The sequence below is a fragment of the Mus caroli genome, chromosome 14 (assembly GCF_900094665.2).
Source record: "Mus caroli chromosome 14, CAROLI_EIJ_v1.1, whole genome shotgun sequence".
NCBI lineage: Eukaryota > Metazoa > Chordata > Mammalia > Rodentia > Muridae > Mus > Mus caroli.
In genome coordinates this window covers 103,968,617-103,975,251 of record NC_034583.1, presented here as the reverse complement: position 1 = coordinate 103,975,251, position 6,635 = coordinate 103,968,617, and the positions used below count along the sequence as shown (strand labels likewise).

At 38.4% G+C, this 6,635-nt stretch overlaps 1 pseudogene; it reads right to left on the bottom strand.

Moving 5' to 3' along the window:
• Positions 1-523: 523 nt before the first annotated feature.
• On the bottom strand, positions 524-6,303 carry LOC110309010 (annotated as a pseudogene).
• Positions 6,304-6,635: the final 332 nt, after the last annotated feature.

The following is a 6,635-nucleotide window of genomic DNA, read 5'->3' as shown; positions in this document are numbered from 1 at the left end:
AAAGCAGATATACAATAGCACTTGAAACGACATTTATTCTCTGAATGACAGACCCTGGCACAGACCTCACTTATTTATCATCATCACAGTGTTACATTGCTGGTACTGTCTAAATATAACCACACAATGCACTACAATTATATCTAAATGCTATAGCAATACAAGTATATATTCATGTATATATACATATACATGATATATATGTATATATGTGATGGTTTATATGCAGTATATGTAATGTATTAAAAGTATGTCAGATTAAACTATACTATTTTGATTATAGATATAAGTAAACAGTAGCAACCACACTAGCGTATTTTCTTTACCTTAAAAAATGTCTAGGCTCAATGTATGAAAAAGGAAGCATTCTCATGAAAATATAAGTCTATAACTTTAGTCTCTATGCATTTTCTAAAATATAAAGTGATAACATTGAAGTATAATTATTTCAATTTCTTTGCCTGCTGTAAACTTAGAAATTACTTTTTTGTTTTCAGGTTTATTGAAAATGTGGCACAACAGATTAAACACTGCCGCCTGGTGCTTTGAAATGCATCACAACCGTAGGCCCAGTGACCTGCAGGCTGGAGAAACTGCTAAAGTCCAGAAGCATTGGCATCTCCTTGGTGTCAGGATCTACCTCGGTGATCTCCTGATCTAGGGCTGAGAACTCAGGAGCAAAATTCTCTCTCCTCTCTTTCCTTTCTGCAACTTGATAGGGATACCTCTTACAGGACCTCTCTGAGTCTGCTTCATCAGATGCGAGACATCGCCCGCCCGCTATCTTGTTGACAAGATTCTTGCTAGGGATAATGGCAACCTCATCGCACACACATTTGCAGGTGTGGAAGTCATTATCCAGGAGCATGTAGTACTTCTCCATGATGACCTGGGCCGCCTTCTTCACAGTCTTGGTGCGAATGCTGCCATTGTTGTCCAGTCCTGTAAAAGAGTAGAAATTACTTTTTTCAAGTTTAAGGAATTTTTTCCCTTTGACATCTCTTTACGAATTGGCTTGGCATTTTCCTTTGTGAAGTGTCGCATCTACATCATATGACTGAGCCCTCAGCTTTTCATGACTGCTTGCAGGAGGAAACTAGACTCACCGTGAAAATTTTAATGCTGTCAGAAAGGACCGTAGGTGTATCCAAAGGCTGGGCTGGAAGAGGAACAAATCTGGATTCTGATTTCAACCTAGACCAGGTATTAGCTGGGCTTTCTGAAGCTCCTGGGACAAGGTAATTGTGATTCCCCACTGCTGAAAGTTTAATGCTGTGACAAACTGGGAGATTGTGTGACTATTTCTTCTATGCACCATAATTTTTGAGAGATCTTCAGAATCATGGCGTCAGGCTCATTTGAGGGTAAGGAAACAGAAGGACAGAGGATTTCAAAGTGATAGCACCTTTCCTATACCCTGCCTCCTACACCATAAAACATTTTCTTTCAGCTTAATATTTAAATTGCAGAGAGTAGATGTACAACAGTGTTTGCTCCGTGTCCAGCTTCTGTCAGTAAGTAATAGGGTCCTCCCCACGAGTCCCTCCCCATCCCATCTACAGGGCATTGAAGTCATTAGGTCATATTGTTGTTCCTTCTATGTGGTTGCAAACCCCTTCATCTCCTTAACAGACATCAATGGGAGGAGAGGCCCTTGGTCCTCTGAAGGCTTGATGCCCCAGTGTAGAAGAATGCCAGAGTGGGTAGGTGGGAAGCACCCACATAGAAGCAGAGGGAGAAAGAAGGGGATAGGGGGTTTTCGGAGGGGAAACAAGGAAAGGGGTAACATTTGAAATGTAAATAAGGAAAATATCTAATAAAAAAAAGAAGTCGTTAGGTCAAAAAAACCAAATCAAAAGGTATCAGTATGAGAGAGGGACTTGGGGGGAGGAAAAAGGGTTGACAGCAATACAAGGGAGAATAGAGAGGCTGGTAAAAGAGAGTAATCGGAATGCGCTGTACACATTCATGAACTTGCTAAAGAATAAATTCATTCTAAGGAAAATTTAATGCATTAAAAACTGTTAATGACATGCCATAGAGAGATGAGAAGATCTAGGTTTTTAAGACAAGTCATTTTTATCTTTCTCTGATTTAATGTGTCAGAATTTTCTGGGCAGAAAGAAATATGAAAATTTATTGCTCCCAGACAAAAGGAATTAATTATTGAGCTACAAACTCTAGACAGTCCATGGGATGACAAGAGCAGAAAGGAGTAGGGCAGGGTAGAACCCCATTCAGGAGAAAGACAGTAAAAGATGTGTTTTCTACAGCCACAGATAAGGGTGCTGACTTATATTTACGTGCTTGTGCTTAAAATCGCCCTTGTGAAAATCGATGATGATGGCTTCAACTATAAAAGCCTGTGGAAGAGAATGCACTTTAAATTTTACTCACTGATGTTACAAGTGATTGGATGCTATTAGACACTCTTTTAAGAAGATTTATGATAATAAGTATGCCTCACAAAGCCTGTATTCTAGGGAACAAAAACTGATTCTGCATTCATTGTGTGTGATTAATGACTCCCACCTAATGAAGAGGGAAATCAGTCGCAGGACTAATCTACAATTGTAAGTGAAAATGAACTTTATAAAGAGATCTTTCTTGTTAGTGTCAACAACAACAAAAAAAGAATTTTGCTTATGGAAGTTATTTGCAAGTATTTGCATCAACTCAACAAGAAATATTACACTCAGCAATAAGACATTCTGTTAATTTGTATCATAATTAAGAATTTTTATTGTGTAATATCTTACAACTTTAAGCCTACTTTATAAAATTTAGTAGATTTTCTTGATACCTGACATGTGATATGAAGATATGATATAAGAGGATGGGCTTTCTCAACCCCAATAATCAAAATAAAATTATAATAAAAAATCAGTCATCTTTCCTTGAAAGATGAATAGAAAATAGTCTAGTGTGAGTTTTTTCTCAGTTGTTTGAAAAATAACTTTTATGATGCTTAATTGCATGTGTGTGAATTAGTCACTTGCAGGAGTAAGTGTGAGTGCAAGTGACAGAGAAGACTAGACACTTCTAATCCCTCTGGAACTTGAGTTACACATTTGTTAAGAGCTGCCCAACCTGGATTCTAGGAATCTCACCCTGGTCCTCTGCAAGAGCAGTATGTGTTCTTAATCACTGGGTTATTTTTTTCAGCCCCTGTATGTAGCAGGAACGCCAGGGCCACCTCTAAGCAAACGTGGGGCTACCCACCTGCAGAAGCATCTCCTGCTTGAGGACCTAATTGAAGACGGCCTGAGAGACCAAGGATTGCTGGTGCAGACAATGCCAGTCAATCGGGAACTGCTATTTAGAAGAGATTCTTTCTGGGGACCAATGAGGTGCAGGTGGAGGGTATTAAAGGAGCTTGCAGCTGTGTTCAATGAGCTCTCACCTGCTCCTGGAGTCTGTGTCCTTAACTCCAATCCCCAAGGGCAGGTAGGGTTGGGCAGTGAATAGTGCAGGCACAGGCACAGGCAGCACCTGTAGTGTTTTCAAAACAGAAAAGCTTCAGTGCTTATTTTTAATTCTAGCACATTCAACAAAGTCAGGTGTCTATGAATGGTTGGCTATATTGTCTGCTTATTTTCTAGACATTACACTTTAGTTATTATAACTACATATCTTAGGAAAATGCAATAGAAACCTTACTGCAAAGTTAAGAGCTTATGAAGAGAAAATGGCAGGTTTTTGGTTTGCCTTGGTTGCAGGTGTTTCCTTTTTCGTTTTACTTTGTGAATTCACACATTTGAATTGGACCCCATATCAGAAAACAGTTCACTAAGTAGACATCGAAGTTCAAAATTAATTCTATAAGGAAAATAAAATGAATTCTTTTCCTCATGTATTTATAATCTTGCACATACTAAAGCATACACATTTCTGTATAGAACACAAATAAGAACTTTGGTTTTTCTTAGTTTTTTGATATTAACTTTTTAGTACTAACTTCATTTTAAAGAATAAAGTTATGGGTTGTCTTTATCTCTGGACTTGTTTCTGCCTCATAAATCAGCACTGGCTTGTTTTCTTTCTTTTGAAAGAGCCAGACCACATTTTAGGATGCTATGTAACTGAAGTAGGTCAAATCGGTGTCAATGTTTGCCGGTCTTCAGGTTAAATTTTTAAAAATCTGTATTGTTTTGCTGGTCAAGAACAAATATACATCCCCAGTCAACCAATATCTGCATCTGAACACAGCTTCTCGCATTGCGTTTCCAGCTCTTCGTAGCTCACATCTCTATTCGTTTTCTCCAGCTTGAAACCGTAATTTCTCTTGTTGCATATTGACATCTATTTTACTTATAGCTTCGTATAGATCAAGTAACCTGTAGCAGTCAATTAAGGTTTATTGATGGTCTGACTGCAAACCTTTTACCGGTTACAACCTCTTTCTTTATCTCATGATTAATTCTTTGGATGTTACTTGTAACCTATATTCAATTATCATTACCTCTGGGTGTTAGGATCATCCTCTCCCTCATGGGGTGAGAAATGTCCTGGCTCACTTTCATCCCAATTTAAATTCAAAGAGAAATACAACTAGTTATACCTCCATGAACCCCCACACTGCTCTCATAATCTTGGAGGGGATGATGATCCTTCTATGAGAATCTGTCTTGTGGGGTCCCTGGCCCAATGCTCAGACATAAACACACCAACCACACTTTTGTAGGTAAAGCAATACATATGAAGCCACACAGACAGACTCAGATTTGGTTTTCTCTACCTAGAGATCTGATGATGTAGATTTTTGATGTGCAGAAATGGAATGTTCTCAATCCAAGTTCTCATACAAAATTTTCATAGATCAGAAAAGGAATCAGAGGTAGTGAGATTTTTCTTTAAAGGAGTAGAAGAAGCTATCACAATAGACATAATATATCTTCAGAGGTAGGACGAAGCACAGATAGAACAGGAGTTCAGTTTCTGATGGGTATTTTGATTTTTGTTTTTCGCTTTTGTTGTTGTTTTTGTTTTTGTTTTTCCTTTTCGTTGAGAAACAAATCTGGAAGGTTTGACAGCAACTGTGACCCAAGTGCATGGCATTTCACCCTCTGTTGTCTTCATTTTCCCTTTGCCACAGGATAGAATGTTCAGGGAATGGGAAGCACAAGGCACACAAAGGCACCAGTTTCTCTGGTGGAACTAAATGAGTAATACAAAGCTAGATATAATTTTTTGAACTGGTGTGAGATGAATCAGAGAGCTTCTGTGAAATCTCTGGGCAAGACAAATATCTTTTTACCTCTAAATTGACCGTGGTTTCAGAAAAAGTAAAATCAAAAGCCAAATTCAATACTAAAAGTAGTTAGAAACTTTAAGGATATTTATAATTTGCTTTGTTATATACGTCATATTGAAAATAGAGTAAAAATCCACAATTTGGGCATTTATAATTTGCTCGTGGTGTTTCCTAATATTCAAGGTTGATACTTTGGAAAGGAAAAGATGTATACATACTTTTATTATAATTATTATGGCAAAGATTGCTACTCTAATTCACTGAAAATTGTTTATATTGAGGTAGTCTCTGTCTCTTGCAAGAAAATCATGGAAAGGAGGGGACAGTCTTCCTTCCATCCTCCCAAAATAGACTACTGATTTGTCATTGGGGATTAATCAAAGTTTATTGTCTGTTAGTCATTAGAAAGAATTAAATGCTAACTACAGTATATGTGCTCCACTTTCTGGTGTGCACTGTATGGTTTCCAGACTGATTCAAGGCTAGAATAGAACGACTTCAGGGAGTTAGTAGTTAGATAAAGAGAGGAGTACCTGGCGAGACGGAGCATAAACGGGTAACCTGCACCCTGGTAAGCACATGCTGATGAGGTAACAAGGCTTAGTGGAACTCCTTCAGGTAATAGAGTAGCTAAAGCATTAACAATGCAATCCGTTAGTTGACAAGGATCTTTACACCGGCAAACTGCCATGAAATCAGACCGTCAGGTGGCAGCTTATTCCACCTTACTACTCTTCACAAACGAGAGCTAATCATTTCTTTATTTTTTTAATTAGGTATATTTTCCTTGTTTATATTTCCAATGCTATCCCAAAAGTCCCCCATACCCACCTCCCCAATCCCCTACCCACCCACTCCCCCTTTTTCTAAACATTTCTAAAGCATGTTTGCCTTCTGGAGAACGGTTTTCGAGGAAACTATTCATGGTTGTGTCAGTTTGCTCTGTTTGCTTTACTTTTACCTTGGTCAATTTGGGAGTTTCTCAATTGTATTCCAGGGATGTCACAGTCATTTTGAACTGTCTGAAATTTGTCTTGATGAATATACATCTTAATCACGTCTACACTATTCTTTCTCTCCAATGCTGCCGGTCACCCCTCCAAAACTTCAAATTTTCAAGATTAAGATGAAATAGAATTACAAACAAGTGCACATGGTTTTTTTTGTTTTGTTTTGTTTTTTGTTTTTGTTTATGTTTTTTAACTTGTTCACTTTGTATCCCACTTATTATCCCCCTCCCGTCCAGTACCTCCCACAATATTTCCCTCCTACCCCCCCTCACCTCCTCCTCTGGGTGGGTGGAGCATCCCAGGATACCTCCCTCTCCTGGCACCTCAAGTCTCTGTGAGGTCACGTGCTTTTTCTCACACAGAAGCCAGAA